This window comes from Culex pipiens, chromosome 2, assembly GCF_016801865.2.
Source record: "Culex pipiens pallens isolate TS chromosome 2, TS_CPP_V2, whole genome shotgun sequence".
Taxonomy (NCBI): Eukaryota; Metazoa; Arthropoda; class Insecta; order Diptera; family Culicidae; genus Culex; species Culex pipiens.
The window spans coordinates 127,285,275-127,305,783 of record NC_068938.1 but is presented as its reverse complement, the minus strand read 5'-3'; the positions used below and the strand labels follow the sequence as shown (position 1 = coordinate 127,305,783).

General features: G+C 35.5%; 1 protein-coding gene across 3 annotated transcripts in view; it reads left to right on the top strand.

The window, feature by feature from the left end:
• Positions 1-597: 597 nt before the first annotated feature.
• LOC120412559 (phospholipase B1, membrane-associated-like) overlaps positions 598-20,509 on the top strand; it is a 38,859-nt gene continuing 18,947 nt past the window's right edge. For all 3 annotated transcript variants that reach the window (XM_052708381.1, XM_039573062.2, XM_052708382.1), the window contains exon 1: positions 598-760. The gene's annotated coding sequence lies outside the window, so the exon portion shown is untranslated. The remainder of the gene's footprint in view (positions 761-20,509) is intronic.

The following is a 20,509-nucleotide window of genomic DNA, read 5'->3' as shown; positions in this document are numbered from 1 at the left end:
GAACCAATGACGCAAAATAGCTTATTTGGTCATAGGGAAGGCCCCCACAAAGTTTGAGCCAAATCAAAAAATACAAATAAAATCCATTTCCGGTTTTGGTAGAGAATTGCTCATATGAGCTTGACATTTCGGTCAAGTAGGTTTCCCATACTGAGACCTTTTACACGCAGCTGGAGTATTGCTGTGTAAAATCAAATTTGAAAGTTCTTTACAAACTTGAGTTGCGAAGAATCTGATGAAGTTGTTGGTTGAAATGATAAATTTTAATCCATTGTGAAAGATGGTTCTTGAAACGTTCGCTTAATTAGCGATTTTGATAAAAATGATGTAATTATCTAGATCTCTTATCTAGCCAACATAGAAAATTCTCCAATTTGCGCTACCATCCCGTCCCATATCCAATTCGGGGCTCAACGGGTTAACCCGGCATGCTTCACACCAACCTCTTCATCACTCCTTCTAACTGGCCGGCTACCATCAAACCAATACCACGTACACGCCAGCTCTTTTACCCTCCAGGCCACGGGGCCTGACTCACCAGCAGCCACAGTTCTTCGCACAGCAGCGGGCGCACTTGGACGTCGGCGCTTCGTTCAGTTGCAAATGCGATTTGATAGCCAGCGGACGCGCTCGAGCTCCTCCGTGCAGCAGTGCTAGAGGTTCGTCGCTTGAGCTTGCAGTGTTCGGCCGTTAAAGTCTCCGCGTGGAGTTTCGCGCGTCGCACGTGTGTGACCAAATTCTTCGCCGCAATCTGGATCAAGTGGGTACTTGGCGGAGTGTCCGTGTGTCCCCCCGGGGGGTTAGAGTCGAGTGACCTCTGGAAGTTTTTTATAGCTTTTTTTTTGTGGAGAGTCCACCTCCAGAGTGCGTAGGAAGCAGACGTGACATTAAGACGCGGATCTAACCCCTGTGGCAAGCATATTGTGCGTTTATTGCGCGTGCATAAATTTCATTTGCTATTCACTGGACCACCACCGCCGAAGACAGTCAGTCGTCCACCGTAGAGTTGTGTAACATGGCCAAGAAATTTGACGAAACAAACAGTGAATGTAGGTGAAGTCTAGTGAAAATTACGTGCGGCTCACGTACGAGTGAGAGTGCGAGTGACGCTGAATTTGTTGGCGCGGAGTTCGATCAATTGATCGCGTAAGAATTCTCGAGCGTGCGCGAGCGCGTAATTTGCGCGCCAGATTACTGAATGAAAAACCTGAATGGTGGTGGCGGTGGTGCCTCGAAATCCCGTTTTGGTCAGCCGCAAGTCAGCTGTTTAGGAAGAAAAAGGAAAAGTTGATGCTGGAACCGGCTTTTGCCTGTTGGTCTAGCTGCGGGAGGTTCTACCTAATGTGCAACAACCTGTTCATCTCGGAGTGCAATGTTTTGTGGGATTACATATCGACGAGGAGTGTGCGAACCTTGTATGGAATTCGATAGGCGGAGGAACATGGAGCAACCTCCTCGGTGGTGGAATATGTGTGATATGTCGTAATGGCGGGTTTTTCGAAGAGACTCGGTTATTGGAAATTGCCAAATTAAGGAACAGATTTTAGGATTGACCTCGCGTCGTGGCGAGTAAGATAACTCATTTGAATAACAGAATGTATGAAAATATTTGCAAAACTTGTCCTCTTCCGTGAATCAGACATCTATCATTTCAGTAGAGTTGTATTAGACACACCTCTTTGATTAGGATTAGAATTAGATTTGCATGTGAAGTAGTCGTAGAGTTATAATGGGATTTTTTTTATAGATGTCAAAAATTAAAATTGATACGGTAAGGTGTCAGAAATGGGTGAGGTCAAAATAGTAAATTGGTCGCTAGTTTCAAAAAGTGGACTTCAATCCAAGAGATACTGAAGCAAAATTAAATTTGCAAGACGTAATTTTTTTTAATGCATTTATATATTTCTTTTAACAAACATCAAATTTAATGATTTCGTAGCCTCCAATTATAAAAATAAAACATACATTCTTCTGAAAATATTCAATATTTTAAAATAGAAAAAAATATCAACGCTTTTAAACCACAATTTATAAAATCAAAAATTATAAAGAAAACTATCAAATTAAATAACACAAGTGACAAATAAAAACTTTTACGATCCGGTTAGCTTCCACTATCTAAACTTAGCTTATGCAATTTTAAATAAACCTGATTCTTAGTTTGAGTCACCATTTTAACGATGAATTGAACTAAATCAAGAATTAAGTGTTAAATAACTTCATCGATAACAGTACGGTACTATGCCATTCCCCACAATTCCATTATAGAAATTACTATTCCCAAGTAACGTCATGATTCGAAATCCGGACACTTAGCAGCATATCATTTTTGTTATAGCTGGCAAAAAATCATGTAATAAGTTGGAAATGAAGAAATATCATCAGGATGTAGTATTAACAGTCAGTTTTAAGAGAATGTATGCAAAATATGTCTTTTCTAACAATTTTTCATCAGAATTTGAAAATTAAAATGACTTGTTGTGCTTCGAATCCCGGACACTGACAAAAGCTGATTCGAAATCCGGACACTTTTGCTTCGAATTCCGGACACTCGATTTTACTTATGAATCGCACAAATTTGGACTGAAATGTTAGTGAATGGCATTCTTTAGGTCTCAAATAAGCTTTTAACATTAAAACAATCGATAGTTTATATAAAAATTTGCTAGAATTTAAGAAAATCGAGACCATAAATTTCTGCTTTGCCTTCCCGGTGCTTCGAACGCCACTGAAATATTTCAAGTGAAATGTTTCGCATTTTTGGTAAACTTCTAATTTTATTGTATTTAATTGTTTTGGCATTAACTACAGCGTTCAAACAAACTTTAAGTGAAAGTTGATGTTGGAATTCATCAAATTACACAGTTTTGACATTCATAATGCGAACTTATATCCAAATAATTGATAAAACAAGATGAAGTGTCCGGGTTTCGAAGCGTCCGGGAATTCGAATCATGACGTTAGAGCGTCCAATTTCCCGTCCCGGGAAAAAAATTTTCGGGAATTCCCGGGATTTCCGGAAAAAAATTATTTCCCGTTTTCTGGGAAATTTGTGAATTTCCCGGGAATTCCCGAAATTTAAGCAAAATCATTTTTTTAGATGCACAGAGAAAAATAAATGAAGATGATCTTGTTCAATTAAATTTATTTTATAGCTCATATACAATTAATCAGATTATCAGACACTTTGATATCGGATTATATTAATTTTTGAAGCTACGGGAAAATTAAGTAAGCTTTTTCAAGAATAATTGGAGTTAACTCATAAAAAATATATTAAATTGAGATTTTTTACGTTTTTGTTAACCATGATCTAATGAGTTGAAAATCAAATTGGTATCTTAACATTTTTAAAAAAGTTTTGTACAAGAAGAATTATTTCAATTCGTTAAATACCTGGTATACAAGAAATTACAATATTTAGTAAAAGAAAAATGGAACACTAGTGTAACAATGGGTGTTAGAAGGTTAAATATCAAAACATGTAAGACTGATTGTGACACGATGTTAATTCCAAATATTTGAAAACATTGAGTTGTTTGATGTAAAACAAACAAGAGAAGTTTGATTTTTGCTTTGCAATTTTGTCCATGAACTGAAACCATTATAACTTTTTTTTAGAAAAGTTATTTGTCATGAAAAACATAATTTCTGAATTTTTTTTTCAACTTTTTGTATCAAACCACGCTCTCTTTTATTGGTCACAAAGGCAAGAAAATAATTTGTATGATTGTGGAGTATGGATTCATTTTAGGGGAAATTCTCGTAGGTTTCGCAGGTTAAGCACTCGCTCCTAACTCCATCCGATTTGCTATTTTTGTCTATTTAAATAACTAGTTTTACAATTTTTTAAAAAGTAATTTGCTTGCTCACTTCTTATTGAGCTATTTACCACTCTATTTCAGTTGAAATCACCTTCAATGATTTGTAATTGAACGTCAAAGTGCTAACCTGACAACACGGAATTAGATGCTGTTCCACTACTCACTGTCCTTGATAAAAAATAAATGATATTATTTTTTGATATATTGTAGTATTGGAGCTTATTAAATAAGAAAAAAATTACATTTTCTTGCAGTTTTATGATTTTTTACATGCAGTTAAGCTGTTAATTGATCTTTATACTTGTTTTAGGCTTTCAGTCACTGTTCTTAACAACTCAGTTGCAGCAGAACCAAGATTAAAACAATTTTCAATAAATTTAAATTTCCCGGGAAATTGGTTGAAAATTTCCCGTTTCCTGAAAAAATTTTAACTCCGGGAAATTGGACGCTTTATTCCCAAGTTGTTGTTGTTGAACAAAAGAAAAAAAAGAACGAAAACAAAAAAATGATCGTAATCAAATTCACAGTAATTTGCCTTTCACTTTAAGATCTTCAAATCTTAAAATCTTCAAATCTTCAAATCTTCAAATCTTCAAATCTTCAAATCTTCAAATCTTCAAATCTTCAAATCTTCAAATCTTCAAATCTTCAAATCTTCAAATCTTCAAATCTTCAAATCTTCAAATCTTCAAATCTTCAAATCTTCAAATCTTCAAATCTTCAAATCTTCAAATCTTCAAATCTTCAAATCTTCAAATCTTCAAATCTTCAAATCTTCAAATCTTCAAATCTTCAAATCTTCAAATCTTCAAATCTTCAAATCTTCAAATCTTCAAATCTTCAAATCTTCAAATCTTCAAATCTTTCAAATTTCCACATCCCCAGATCGTTATATCTTCAAGTCTTCAAATCTTCAAATCCATAGAATTTGAAATCCTCGAATCTTCAAATCTTCAAAAATTTAAATGTTGAGAAAGGAATGATTTTGACCATGTTTAAAAAGTTTTTTAATGCTTTTGCAATCATTTGCTTTTTAAAGTATTTTTTTCGGACAGCATAGGAAATTTTCCAATTTGCTGTACCTTAACGGTGCACATCAACCAGGGCTTTTTCACCATGATTTAAGATACAAATATCTTAGTATTTTCGAAGCTACGGAAACTATCGATATATTTTTTGATTGACCCCCTGAAATACTGTCTACTAAGCGTTTTACAACAAAATTTGCCTATTTTTAAATCAGATTGTTGCTGGATTGGGTCTGAAAGTTTGTCAATTTTGAAATAAGAAGACAACAACTTGCTTGGTTGCTGTGCACTCTAAAAAAAACATTATAAACAAACCAAACCTGAAAAGTTAGCGTATAAACCTTCCTTGGGCTTATACGAACCCAACGCAGCAAAGAGCACCTCGATTTGAGGCTCCGTATTGAACTGATTCGCTTTCGAACAAAACCCTCGATTTTTTTTATATATATACAGCAATTCCCCACGAAAACAGCATGGAAAAAAAACAAAAGTGCTCGGATCGGGTTCAAAATTTTTCTGGGGGTTCCCTGGCCGAAATAATTAGACCCGTATTTTTTTGTTTGGCCATTAGGGTGACCTATGCCGTTTTAGGGTGGTCTGAAAAATTGCCATTTTCTTCGATTTTCGCAAAAACCACTTTTTTTGGAAAATCATAACTCCTCGCCATTTTAACTAACTTACACGCAAATGAAAGGTGATAAGTTGGCCTTTCAATGAAAAATAGTAAAAAGTTTGGAAAATCTAGCCTAACATATGAAAAGTGCGTATGAAACTTTAAAATGCCGTTTTGACGGTGTCTGGACCAAAGAGCCTATGTCTGGAAATATTTTTATCGGATTCCCCGGACATTTTTACATAACATACTAAAAAATGGGAGGAGTTCATTAACAGGATTCCGAGATATGATTTTTTGAAAATAAAATCCGTGTTTTTCGACGCGCCACGCGCAAAAACCGGAGAATGACAAAATTGGCAAAATTCAACTTTTTTCACTAAAACTGCGATAACTTTAAAATTTCAGCGATGACCTATACATGTCTGGGTACCAAAAATTCCTTTTAATTACGAAAATTCACGAAAAATCAGGGGGCAAAAAAAATATTTTTAACAATAAACTTCAAAATTTCAATGAAATTTCAAGGGCAACCAGCTGAAATCAAATTAAAATACATTCTCCTGCGTTTAAAATCATTTTTAGCATGTTTGGGTTTATTAAAAAATCTTAAGATTTTTTGAAAATTTTCGATGCAAAATCTTTTTTTTCGATACATTTTTTGTTTTTGTCAGATCTTAGATTTTTTGAAAACTAATTATTGCAAAACAACTGAACTAGTGTAAAATGCATTTAAAAACACTTTTTTCATTTAAATGTGAAGATTATGGCTTGTTATTTAATTTTTTATATTTTTTTATTTTTTTGCCCCCCCCCCCTTGACCTCGGCCAGGGCCGAGGGACAAAAACTTTTTTAAATATTTGCATCGGCCTTAAATATTATCTCATAATCTTGGTTTTTATTTATCAATTCAATTCGGTTTTATTGGTGAATAATCAAGATACAATGAGTTATTTTGAAGTGCATAACAGAGTTTTGGAGTTCCTTACAGCTGTGTGTTGCATCATAATCCATTTAGGAACAATTATTTCTTTAACTAAGGCACTAGCAAGAGTAAAAAAAAACTATAAAAAAAACTTACAGAAATTGCAAAGGAAAGGGGATAGAGGAAGAGAAAGCTTATATCTAGATCACAGGTAACTTATCCTTTGTAGATGTGTTTGATCATCAGTTCCCCAAGGGCCAGGAATTGTTCTGCCTTGTTCCGGCAGCTCCGAAACCGCGTCATCATCTCCCCCGCGAGAGCAAAGAACTCCGGCAGGGTGAAGAGATCGTCCCCGGTGACTTCTTGCTGGGCCGTACTGCCGCTACCGGCAGCGACCACGCTGGCGAACGAACGCCCCAAACCAGGAGGGAACGCTGAGTTTTCCGCTGGAACCGTACGCTGTCCAGCTGCAGGAACGGCTGCGCTCTTACTTCGCTGAGGAGGGTGGGACGCTTTCTTCTTCCTCTTTTCCTGCTCCTCGAGGTAGGCCTTGCGCGCGACGCATCCGCGGTAATTGCCGGTATGGTTGCCGTCACAGTTCGCGCACTTTACGCGCGGCTTGGTTTGTTCTGCCTTGTCCCCCAAGTCCGCCTTTCGTGGCAGTGCGCACGCCTCCGAGAGGTGTGACTCACCGCACTTCACGCAGCGGGGCCGGAGGTTGCAGTTCCGCGAGCCGTGGCCGAATTTCTGGTAACGGTGGCATTGCGCTACGTCCGTCGGGTTCTTGGTGTAAAACCGCCAGTTTACCCAAAAACCGTCCAACGTTTTAGTCCGCCGCAGGTCTTGGATCTTGACGGTGCCGCGGTCGAAGTACAACAGGTACAGTGTGTGTGTACCTGTTACCGTTGTCTTGCGCGAGAGCACTTTAATCTCCCGCGGTTTTATTCTGGCGTCCGAAAGGTGACCCTTCAGGTCGGAGATCGGACGGTCTTGATAACCCTGCAAGACGACCTTAACAGGGGGCTTCTCGGGGTTGAATGTGTAGAAGTTGAAGTTGCTACGCTTCAATTCTTCATACACCAGGTCGAAATTCTTTTTGGTCAGTGTGATCACTTGCACTGCCGACTTACCGATTTTCAGACAATATCCGAGGCCTTCCAGCAACTCGTCAACATCGTCCGCTAACGTGTCCAAAACAAAAATTGGAGGTGGCCTACGTTCCGCTGGAGAGTTGTTCTTTTTTGACGTCGGCACTTTTTTCCGTGCACGACCATCATCGTCGTCGTCGTCGTCGGTAGTGCTGCTACCGTCAGAGTTGTTATTTTCTTCGTCGTCGCTCAGCATCTGGAACTCGTTCCTGATGGGGATGTTGGCGGATGTTGATGTGCCACTGGTTGTGGCACCGGAAGTACCGGAACGGGTTCGCACTGGTGATCTTGGGACATATCCGGGATGTAGTAACTTTTTGTCGATGCCTTCTGCGTTCACGCTCCCCTGCGCTATGGCGGTCGACACGGCGTTGGTTTGTTTACCTTTTTGCACACGGCCGGTAGACGAACTTCGCGGGTTTTTCGAGGCCGCACTCGAACTGCCACGGCCACGGCCGGCCTTTGGCATGCTGGAGAAGCAAACTCGCGGGTAACCACAATCAATTACGGCGAAAAAAATCGAAAAAACGATGGAGCACTGAGCACTAGCTGCATGCTCTCGTGCGTACACGGAGGGAGCTGGTTTTTATTTAAAATTCCGGAATAATGCGTTTCAAAAATAAAAACAATCTACTAATAGAATCCTCGGAATATTTCACGTTAGTTAGAAGTATTGGAGTTGTAAATTTGATTGGAAAAATTGCCATTTAGAATGAATTAAAATATTTTTTAACAATTTGTTGGATTAGGGGTGAAACAGGTTTTCGCCTACTTGATACAGCATTTGACGCAATGATCGCAGGGTGAATAAAATCAATTTCTTTTTTTCAAAAATGTTTAATTTAATTTTTTTAATCAAATTTACAACTCCAATACTTCTAACTAACGTGAAATTTTCCGAGGATTACAAATATGACGAAATTGAGACCAAAAAGAGCCGCTATGGAAGCCTACAGGGCAAAAACTAACGTTGTAAAATGTTTGTTGTAGAAAAATCGAAAAACTATGAGAAAAACTGCGATTGGCCAAAAAGTTAATACCGTAGGCTTATAGTCCATGAAATTACCTATCTTTTGACCTATGGGAGCATGGGTGTTGGAGGCTGTTGGAAAAAGATATTAAGGTTTTAAAAAAATCTGTTTTTGACAGTAATTTGCAAAAGCTAAGAGAAAAAGTCAAACCAATCCTGGATGTCTATGGCCCATTTTGAAGTGCTTTGAGAGACCTTTCAAATGCATCTACGAGAGCTGGAATTGATAAAGTTTTACGGAAATGCAAGCAATTTTAAGATTGTTTAGGTTTTTTAGACCTCAAACTTCGAAGCCCGTTTTACCACACTTCCCTTTGTCGTAGAGGGCTCATATTTGGCATGAGTTCATCTCATGTATAGACTAACAAATGCTGAAAGTTTCATCCAAATCGGAGCAACTCGATACGACCTGTTACACATTGGTGAAAAACTCGCTCTTAAGTATTGTTTTCAAACATTTTTTTAATCATCAGGTTTTCAAACAAAAAACTAACTTAATCCACCTATGTGGTTGATGCCTCCCTCATTTTGGATATAAGTGGTTTGCTAGCTATTTTTTTAGATCCAGAAAAATAAGTACACAGATATAACTTAAGTGGTCATAACTTGAGACAGGATTGCCAGATCTTCAATGTTGTGGACTCGTTGGAAAGGTCTCTCGATTACCTAACGAACGATGGGTCGGATGATGGATCCGGACAACGTTTACATACCGTAAAACGGGGTGACTTTGATAGCCGGGGTGACTTTGATAGGTTTGCGATTTTTCCGCAAAATGAAGAGTACAATTAAAATACGTAAGGAATGGTTCAGAAACATACTGACCGTGGTAGAGAAGTGTTCAAAGTACCTCAAGAAGAACTTTTCATAAATTTTTGAAAGGTTTATAAAGTTAGTTAACTATAGTTAAGAAAATGTTGATGGAAGTCATTATTTTAAACTTCTCAAAGTGTCATGATTTTCTCAATGATCATGATTTTTAATCGGAAAACGAAATGCATTTTCGGATTCTTTGGACAATTTTCCACTAGGAGAAGGTTTAATAAGTTTGTAAATAATAAATATTATCTGTTTTTGAAACACAGTTTAAAAAAAACTTCAAATTTATAGGCATTTTTAGTTGAACAAATTTCATGTAAAATGTGAAAACTTGTGATTCGTGCTTCGAATTCAGTATAAAATGCAATATAAATCGATAATTTTATAAACAAAACTAGTTTTAACAAATTTCAGGCAAAATTCCGACTTTTTAACAATTTTACCTAAAATTTATATGTATTTAGTTAAAAAGCTTATAAACATAGTTAACTTAACATAAACATTGATTTTTTTTCTTGCAAACTATATCAGCTACTTTAGTGATGGTACATTTAACGTACAAATAAATTTTGAACATCTTAAATATGATTTTAACAAGAAAAACTATGACTATCAAAGTCACCCCGGAATTAAAACTAAGAATTTTTAACGTAACTATTTTTCTAAAAACAATTGAAAAAACTTTTTTTCCAAAATTGTGCATGGACTTTGTGTGGCCTACCCCAGTACATGTTTTAAAAATAATAATCTTGAGGAAAACCTTACCTGTAGAAAAATATTCTAAAAACAAATAGAAATCCTATCAAAGTCACCCCGGTTTACGGTACATTTAAGTGAGAACCGGCTTTATAAAAGTACATAAATATCACTTAAGCGGTCATAACTCGAGGCAGGGTTGCCAGATCTTTAATGTTGTGGACTCGTTGGAAAGGTCTCTCGATTACCTAACCAACGATGGGTCGGATGATGGATCCGGACATCGTTTACATGCATATAAATGAGATCCGGATATATGTGAAAACACATTTTTATACATAACTTTTGAACTACTTATCGAAACTTCAAACAATTCAATAGCGATGTATGGGACCATAAACCAAGTCGAATGCAAACGGTTTGATCAAAATCGGTTCAGCCAGTGCTGAGAAAACTCAGTGAGAATTTTGGTCACATACATACATACACACACATACACACACACATACACACACACATACACACACACAGACATTTGTTCAGTTTTCGATTCTGAGTCGATATGTATACATGAAGGTGGGTCTTTGAGCTTTTAGTAAAAAGTTCATTTTTAGAGCAGGATTATAGCCTATTCTTTAGTATTAGCACTCTTTTGAACGTGAGCAGCTCTTTTATTTTAATTTTGTTAATTTTCTTAGTGTTTTTGAATTTTTTGTTTTTAAAAATTTCTGTGAGTATTGCACTCTTTAATTTTTATCTAAATTATTTTATCTAGCCACTCCTTCATACAACTTCTAATGAACGAGTGACAAGATAACATGCAGCAAATAAAAACCAAAAATCATACAAAAACTAACTTAATCCACCTATGTGGTTGATGCCTTCCTCACTTTTTACCAACAATGGGTAATATGCGTGGTTTGGACAAATATTTCAGCTATTTTTTTAGATCTAGAAAAATACTGGACTCGTTGGAAAGGTCTTTCAATTACCTAACCAACGATGGGTCGGATGTTGGATCCAGACATCGTTTACATACATTTAAGTGAGATCCGGTTTCAAAAAAGTATATAAATATCTCTTAAGTGGTCATAACTCAAGACAGGGTTGCCAGATCTTCAATGTTGTGGACTCGTTGGAAAGGTCTTTCAATTAACTAACCAACGATGGGTTGGATGATGGATCCGGACATCGTTTACATACATTTAAGTGAGATCCGGCTTCAAAAAAGTACATAAATATCACTTAAGTGGTCATAACTCGAGACAGGGTTGCCAGATCTTCAATGTTGTGGACTTGTTGGAAAGGTCTTTCAATTACCTAACCAACGATGGGTTGTATGATGGATCCGGACATCGTTTACATACATTTAAGTGAGATCCGGCTTCAAAAAAGTACATAAATATCTCTTAAGTGGTCATAACTCAAGGCAGGGTTGCCACATCTTCAATGTTGTGGACTCGTTGGAAAGGTCTTTCAATTACCTAACCAACGATGGGTTGGATGATGGATCCGGACATCGTTTACATACATTTAAGTGAGATCCGGCTTCAAAAAAGTACATAAATATCACTTAAGTGGTCATAACTCGAGACAGGGTTGCCAGATCTTCAATGTTGTGGACTCGTTGGAAAGATCTTTCAATTTCTTAACCAACGATGGGTTGGATGATGGATCCGGACATCGTTTACATACATTTAAGTGAGATCCGGCTTCAAAAAAGTACATAAATATCACTTAAGTGGTCATAACTCGAGACAGGGTTGCCAGATCTTCAATGTTGTGGACTTGTTGGAAAGGTCTTTCAATTACCTAACCAACGATGGGTTGTATGATGGATCCGGACATCGTTTACATACATTTAAGTGAGATCCGGCTTCAAAAAAAAACATAAATATCTCTTAAGTGGTCATAACTCAAGGCAGGGTTGCCACATCTTCAATGTTGTGGACTCGTTGGAAAGGTCTTTCAATTACCTAACCAACGATGGGTTGGATGATGGATCCGGACATCGTTTACATACATTTAAGTGAGATCCGGCTTCAAAAAAGTACATAAATATCACTTAAGTGGTCATAACTCGAGACAGGGTTGCCAGATCTTCAATGTTGTGGACTCGTTGGAAAGATCTTTCAATTTCTTAACCAACGATGGGTTGGATGTTGGATCCAGACATCGTTTACATACATTTAAATGAGATCCGGCTTCAAAAAAGTACATAAATGTCACTTAAGTGGTCATAACTCGAGAAAGGGTTGCCAGATCTTCAATGTTGTGGACTCGTTGGAAAGGACTTTCAATTACCTAACCAACGATGGGTTGGATGTTGGATCCAGACATCGTGTACATACATTTAAGTGAGATCCGTCTTCAAAAAAGTACATAAATATCTCTTAGGTGGTCATAACTCGAGACATGGTTGCCACATCTTCAATGTTGTGGACTCTTTGGATAGGTCTTTCAATTACCTAACCAACGATGGGTTGGATGATGGATCCGGACATCGTTTACATACATTTAAGTGAGATCCGGCTTCAAAAAAGTACATAAATATCACTTAAGTGGTCATAACTCGAGACAGGGTTGCCAGATCTTCAATGTTGTGGACTCGTTGGATAGGTCTTTCAATTACCTAACCAACGATGGGTCGGATGATGGATCCGGACATCGTTTACATGCATTAAAATGAGATCCGGATATATGTGAAAACACATTTTTATACATAACTTTTGAACTAGTTATCGAAACTTCAAACAATTCAATAGCGATGTATGGGACCCTAAACCAAGTCGATTGCAACTGGTTTGATCAAAATCGGTTCAGCCAGTGCTGAGAAAACTCAGTGAGAATTTTAGTCACATACATACATACACACACACATACACACACACATACACACACACATACACACACACATACACACACACAGACATTTGTTCAGTTTTCGATTCTGAGTCGATATGTATACATGAAGGTGGGTCTTTGAGCTTTTAATAAAAAGTTCATTTTTAGAGCAGGATTATAGCCTTACCTCAGTGAGGAAGGCAAAATGATGATTTTTGTGCATTTCGGCGAAACAGCCATCCCACTGTCACAAGATAGCGAATGTTTGACCACGGATTTGAGATCAGGGAACAAAATTATCTCTTCAACTTCAATATTTTACATGAGTTGGATCGCTCAAATAAAGTGATTTTTGTTTAAACGTCTACAATTAAAAATTCGCCAAAAATCAGTTTTTCTACCAATTTTTGATCTTAGAAAAGCATTGGAAAGAAGAACTCTTAAAATGTTTGAAAATAAAATGTTTGGAAGTTTTACTTGTTTTATGTAACTACGCCAATATTTTAACAGTTCAGGGGTCATCTTACGCCGTGTTTCTCTATATTGTGTGAAAATAAATTTGCAGTAGAAAATGTGAAAATAACCATCAACAACAAGCACAAGATACAAGAAAAATATAAAACATGACAAGCCAAGATTTTCGTACAAAAAAAGTTGTGGTAGAGGGTTACTGTTGTGCTAATTTAGTCTAGTATTTGTTTTACACTTCATTTCAACAACAGTACATTCAACGAAATGATAAAACATAAGATTTTGAGTAAGTATGCTTCTACCTGCACCCAGGGAACGAACATAGGCACCATGATTTGCGAAATATCAAAGGTGCAGTGCTTTAGTTGTCACCAGTACCCATTATTTTGGGTGCTTATAATAAGCACCCCAGATTGAAGGTGCTTATTTTTTGCAACGTTTTTTTTTTAATTTCGGCATTAGGTTGATGAAATCTGTTTGTAGATCTGGAGATAATTGCAGTACAGTCATCCCACATATTCGGAACGGTTTCCAGATCGGCCAATGTTCAAAAAATCATAGCAAATCGATAATTGAACTTAATGATTTGCTTTTACCATTTTTTGAAAGCTTTTCTTGTGATCTTTCGAATGCTGTATCGAACATCTGCAAATTTTAACTTCTATATGAAGTTTTTGAAGAATTACTTTGACCCTTGAAATCCACAAATTCGGAACACTTTTTTCTTACGAATGTAAACAAACTTTGGATCTCTCCAGGAGTACATATTTATTACCAAATAATGACTACACACACTGAAACCAATGAAACTCAAGCTTAGTGATGTTTTATACATGGTTTGATAACTTTTTTTGTGAAAATATCAGTTAAATTCAGGTGTTCCACAATTATGGGAGGCACAATAACATTCCACAATTATGAAACAGGCCATTTGGAGGCAGTGTTTTGCTGCTTTGGACAAAATAGTCTTGTAATGAAGTTTTTTGTTCAAAAAGTATTACTTTTATTAGTGAAATAGCAAGATAATGTCCAAATGAAGGTTCTAAAAATAGTAGGGTCGACAGAAAAGCTACTTTTGGCATGTTATTGACAAACTATCATAAAAGTGTTCCGAATTTGTGGGTGTTCCGAATATGTGGGATGACTGTAGCTCTTAGTTTAAATGAAGAATGAAGAATCTTGCTTCTTGGCATTTTTTGAAAACTGGAAGAATTGCCGCAGCATTTCCCTCAGCACGGAAGAGGTGGAAGCACGGATTTGGCCTTGCGAGAATTGACGGATGACATTTTTGAAACGTTTCTCATAGAGATCGGGGATTGTGTCCAGCGTTCAAGTTGGCTCTTCATTAGGTTTAAGGGCATCTCCAGCGCTGGGGTGCAAATCAAATTTGCACCCGGCTCATGAATACCGAGATCAAATTTGCCACCTTGAAAAACCTCCGTCATCCCCACCGCTAGGGTAGCAAATTTGCCACCGAAACAAGCCCACCGCGGGGGGCAAATATGGGTTTTTATCATGTTTTGCTCTCGTTTACCTTCAAAATCAATAAATATGTGTTGATTCATGCCTAGAAATGCTAAAAGTTCATTAAACTATTTAATCCTATTGAAAATTTCAAAGAATTTCATTTTTCGAAAATGTCGAAAGTTAAACCATTTGCTACCCGATTTGATTCCCACCAAATTTGCTCTCGAGTTTGCCCCCGAGTCTCCCACCGCGCGGAGCAAATCAGGTATCAAATTTGATCTCAAGTTCATCTGTAGAAGAAAAATATGTGTCGGTACCTGTCGGGTACTCATTTTCTGATACCCGACAAGTACCGGCAAGCCGGGGGCAAAGTTTTGAATGCGTGTTTCGGAGATTTTTGTATGTCTGCACTTGTGTATGATTCTAAAATTCAAAAATTTAAAAATTAAAAAAATCGAAAATTCAAAAATTCAAAAAGTTAAAAATTCGAAAATTTCAAAATTTAAAAATGCAAAAATTCAAAAATACAAAAATGCGTTTAAATAGTTTATTTTTTTCAAATATTCAAAAAATTCAAAAATTCAAAAAGTAAAAATTTGAAAATTCAAAAATTCAGAAATTTAAAAAGTTAAAAATTCTAAAAAATCAAAAATTCAAAAATTTAAAAATTCAAAAATTTAAAAATTCAAAAATTCAAAAATTCAAAAATTCAAAAATTAAAAAATTCAAAAATTTAAAAATTTAAAAATTCAAAAATTCAAAAATTCAAAAATTCAAAAATACAAAAATTCAACAATACAGAGATTTTTGTATGTCTGCTCTTGTGTATGATTCAAAAATTCAAAAATTCAAAAATTCGAAAATTTAAAAATTCAAAAAGTTCAATATTTAAAAAATAAAATTCAAAAATTTTAAAATACAAAAAATTAAATAGCTTGATTTTTTTAAAATATTCAAAAATTTAAAAATTCAAAAATTCGAAGATTCAAAAAGTCAAAAATTTTAAAATTTTAAAATTCAAAAATACAACAATTTAAAAGAAAAAAAGGCCGGATCTCAGATATTTTAATGAAAACGTTAATTTTTTTATTTTTCCAATTTTTTAAAAATAATTTTCAATTTTTTTTATTTTTATTTTTTTTATTTCTTTAAATAAGTTAATGTCTTTAAATTTAAAAATGTTTTTTTATGTGTTTTTAATTTTTTTCCTTTTTTTAAATTTTGATTTTTTTCTTAATGTTTTTAATTTTTTTTAAATGCTTAAATATTTCTTTAAATGATTTTAATTTTTTTTATTTTTGTTTAAATTTAATTTTTTAATAATTTTTTTCAATTTTAATTTTTTATTTTATTTTTTTAAGTTTAATTTTTTTATATTTTTTGATTTTTTTCATATTTTTTAATTTTTTTATATTTTTAATTTTTTTTAATTTTTTTTTTAATTTTTTTTTAGGCTGTTGCAAATATTTTTCAAAGTTTATGTCCCTCGGCTCTGACCAAAGTCGAGGGGGAGGCAAAAAAATAAAAAAAAATATAAAAATTTAAATTACAAGCCTAGGTTTCAACATTTGGATGAAAAAAGTGTTTTAAAATGCTTTTTACAGGCGTACAGTTGCTTTCCAATCATTAGTTTTGAAAATATCGAGTTATTGACGGAATGTTTTTTCCCCTAAAAATTGGTATTTTATGAAAATTTAAAATGTTTTCAAAGGAGTTAAACATGCTAAATATGATTATAAACGCGGGAAAATGTATTTTAACTGGTTTTCAGTTGGTTAAACTTTAATTTTCATTAAAATTTTGAAGTTTTTCGAAAACAAATTTGCCCCCTGATTTTTCAGGCCAACTTTGAAGGGCGACATTAATTTTGAAAAATATTTGGAACGGCCTTAAATTTTTAATTTTTTTTAAATTATTTTAATTTTTTTTTTAAATTTTTTTTTTTGTTTTTTTTTTAATTTTCTTTTAATTTTTATTTTTGTTTTAATTTCAATTTTTTATTGTTTTTTTATTTTGTAATTTTTTTTATTTTTTTTATACATAAAAAAACAATTTAATTTTTTTTCCGTGCATGATTCAGTTTTCCGTGCATCATTCCATTTGCCGCAGTAGCAAACCAGCAGAATAGCGGGTAGCAAAGTGAAATCTCGAAGAACTGAGAGCAAATTTGCTACCGCGACAGGTACCGCGGTGGGGTTGACGTCGGGTGCAAATTTGATTTGCTTCGATGTTTGCTACCCGCGCTGGAGATGCACTAAATAGCTCCACCAACAACATCTTGTATTACTCACGGTACAATTTCACATTCTTCTGTCTCATCTTTTTGAAGGATTTGGTGCCTCCACGCCAATTGACCCTATTCCGGGTAGAAGTTTAAATACAGTCGCTTGAAGGCAGTGTTTTTATTACCAATTCGGAAGTCTGTTCAAAAATAGGACGCGAAGCCGTTTTCTTCTCAAGATCTACACTCACAATTCGATCACCGATGTCTAATTATGGCCACATTGTAACATGCCATTGCTCCTCAAGAAGTACAGAATCTGCTGTATCCATGTTCTAAATGACAATGTTGACAACAGTTATTTTTTCTGTGGTAACAAAGAAAGACAAGTCATAGTTACCTTGTTTTAAAAATATGCACCAGCACCGCACCCAAATATTTTAAAGTTCGGTGCTTATCGTAGTTACCTTACTACAAGTGCAGGTACTTATTTCCCTTCCCTGCCTGCACCATGATACAAAATTCTCCAAATAGCTCGTAACACTTGGCCTGGGAATGGGACCAAAAGCCTTCAACACCTCTCGTCAAAGAGTAAACTTATTCACGCGAGTGCTTTCATTGCAATTAAACGTGGCTCAAATCGGGCGCCATTAACAGCGCCTGGTGAATGCCAATAATGGGTTACACTTCCCTGCCTACGCGACGAGACGCCATGGAACTAATGTGGCCCACTAACGTTTAGCGTGTATCGATACCGCCTTAGACCCAGCGCCAAAACCGACGGTTGCACACTTGGGAGCCATATTTGGGACATGGCCGGTAAGGCTCACGCCGCCGCCACCGATAGACTCTGGAGAAAAAAACGCGATCGTGGCCACCACACGAAAGTGATACCACCATGGGCTGGCTGTAATTCAAGCCAGATTTTTGTTGAATCTGTTTGGAGATTTCGCGAGGAAAGCAACAACATACACTTATGCAACGGAGTTCTGTTACCAGTTTGAGGGAGCTTTAATGGCTGTATCTTTAAAAAATTGCAACTTTGTCGTTACCAGAAGGTTTTATTGCTGGTGGTTTGATACTGAAACTCTGTTCTTATATTTAATAAATTGAGAAGGACAGATTTATTGAGCATACGGTCACTGTCTCATGATAATTTGTAAAAAAATTCTTTCATCAGCCTTCACTTCACCAATTCAGACAATTTGAAAATAACAGTTATAACCAAAATATAAGCATATGCTCAATGTAAAAAAAACTTTACACAATCTATGCCAAAAAATTGGCGGCAATCTTGCTTCAGGATATAAATAAAAAAGATACTGAAATTCAACCTCAATTTACTCAACTTGACATAGTGAATGAAAGTGAAACAAAGGAAACAAAAAACTCGTCTTGCTATCAGCAAAAGAGTAAATGTTTATTAGGGCGGTTTTTTGTTCAACAGGTACCGTATTTTAATTTGTGAAATAATTTGTGGCATTTAAGGCACTATGTCCAGTTCTGCTGCAAATTAAATTAAGGAAAATCACATGTCATTTTTATGTCTTAATTGGATAAGCTTTTTTATGCAACAAATAAAATATTGTGTTAACATTTGTTAAAGCCGGTCATGTAACCAGAAATTTAATATTTACCTTTAATGATTTTCCTCTTACATCAAAAACAGTTGTAACATATTCAAAATCTTACAGAAAAAAACTATTCCGCAGTTCCACGTTTTCTCAATTTGACATTTCTATTTTGTTGATTTATTTATTTGGATGAAGCTTTGCCAATCGACTCCTTATGTACAAATCAGTGATTTTGCAGTGATTGATTGACTTTTGATTGTTTTAACGATCTGGTGGACCAAAAATGACAACTTTTGAGCATGGGCCAACATATTTTACTTCAGGTTCACGCCCCAAAAATGAAAACAAAAATCAGGGAAAAATATTGCTACTGATTTAAATTTTCATAGAAAAAAAAGTTTTTGAATTTAAAACCAAATAAAGGCTTTTTTCAAATAAAAATCGTTAAACACGGGAGAAACATATTTTGGTGTTAATTCGACCATCCTTCCAGTTTGTGCACAACCTTAATGCCGATGCTGTTGATTTACAGTGCTGCACAGTATTTGTTTCTTGCGATTTTTTTTTTGTACTTATATATTTCGAAAACTATAGGTTTATGGAACTGGTGTAACATACATTCCAAACTTTTTTTACTTTGCAATTAACATTTTTTTTAAATTTTAGCCCACGAGATTTCGAACAAATTAAACTTTATCAGAAACCATATTGGTACCTTTCAAAAGTTTAAAAAAAACTCAACAAAAACCAATTCCGTTTTTGAAAGATGATTAAAATATTCTTGAAAGTGCTCATATTTTCAAATGGATTGAGTCTATCGAAAATTTAATTTCAATAAAATTTCAGAATATTGTCGAGCAAAAATGTTGATCATATGACAGTAAAATTGAGTCTAATATAAAAAAAAACTAGCATTTTATTCAGAACTTTGTGAACTTTTCTCTTCCACTTTCCATCTTAACACTCAAACGCACGGGTAGTCATTCGACTCCAATTTTTTCTTAAAAATCTTATATCTTTTGGTAGAATTGACTAAATCGGTTGCAAAAGATCCATATTTGTCTGATTTTGAACTGTCAGACGAGGTCAAAAATGGTCCATTTTTACCGGAGATATTCCGGATTACGTTGGGATACCTCGGCCCTTCTATATGGGTGCTTGTTAAATATACACAGCAAAAAAACCGATGGTAAAATCGCATGCAAAAGCATGCACATCACCTTCGTCAAAATAAACACTTAATATTACACACTGCATGTACAATTTTTCTACTCACAAAAAAAAAGTTGCAACCGACGGGATTCAAACCCAGCACCAACAGTAAGGGCTGGCGCCTTAGCCCGCTCGGCCATCAGACCGATGAAGAATTGAAAGGATAAACGCATATATGAGCTTGACATTTCGGTCAAGTAGGTTCACCATACTGATGGGCTACATATTTCAGGGTGTAATATTACATAGAATTTCATAAAATAATGCAACATTTATTTTACACCCAGGCCTTTTACACGCAGCTGGATTACTACTTTATTTGCTGTGTAACAATAACTTTTCGACACAACAATGTCGGAAACGATACAAAACATCAAGGAATCATCTTAATACATCATCCTGCAAAAATAATTGACAGGTTCCAACCGAAAACGGTGCACTGAGCTTGGTAGTCAAATGGAATCGGCTCCGGTGGTCTGAACCATGTCAATTATTTTTGCAGAATGATGTATTAAGATGTTTTGTATCATTTGCGGTATTGTTCTGTTGTTACATTTAGCAAATACCCATATAGAAGGACCGAGGTACCCCAACGGAATCCGGAATATCTCCGATAAAAATGGACCAGATTTGTCC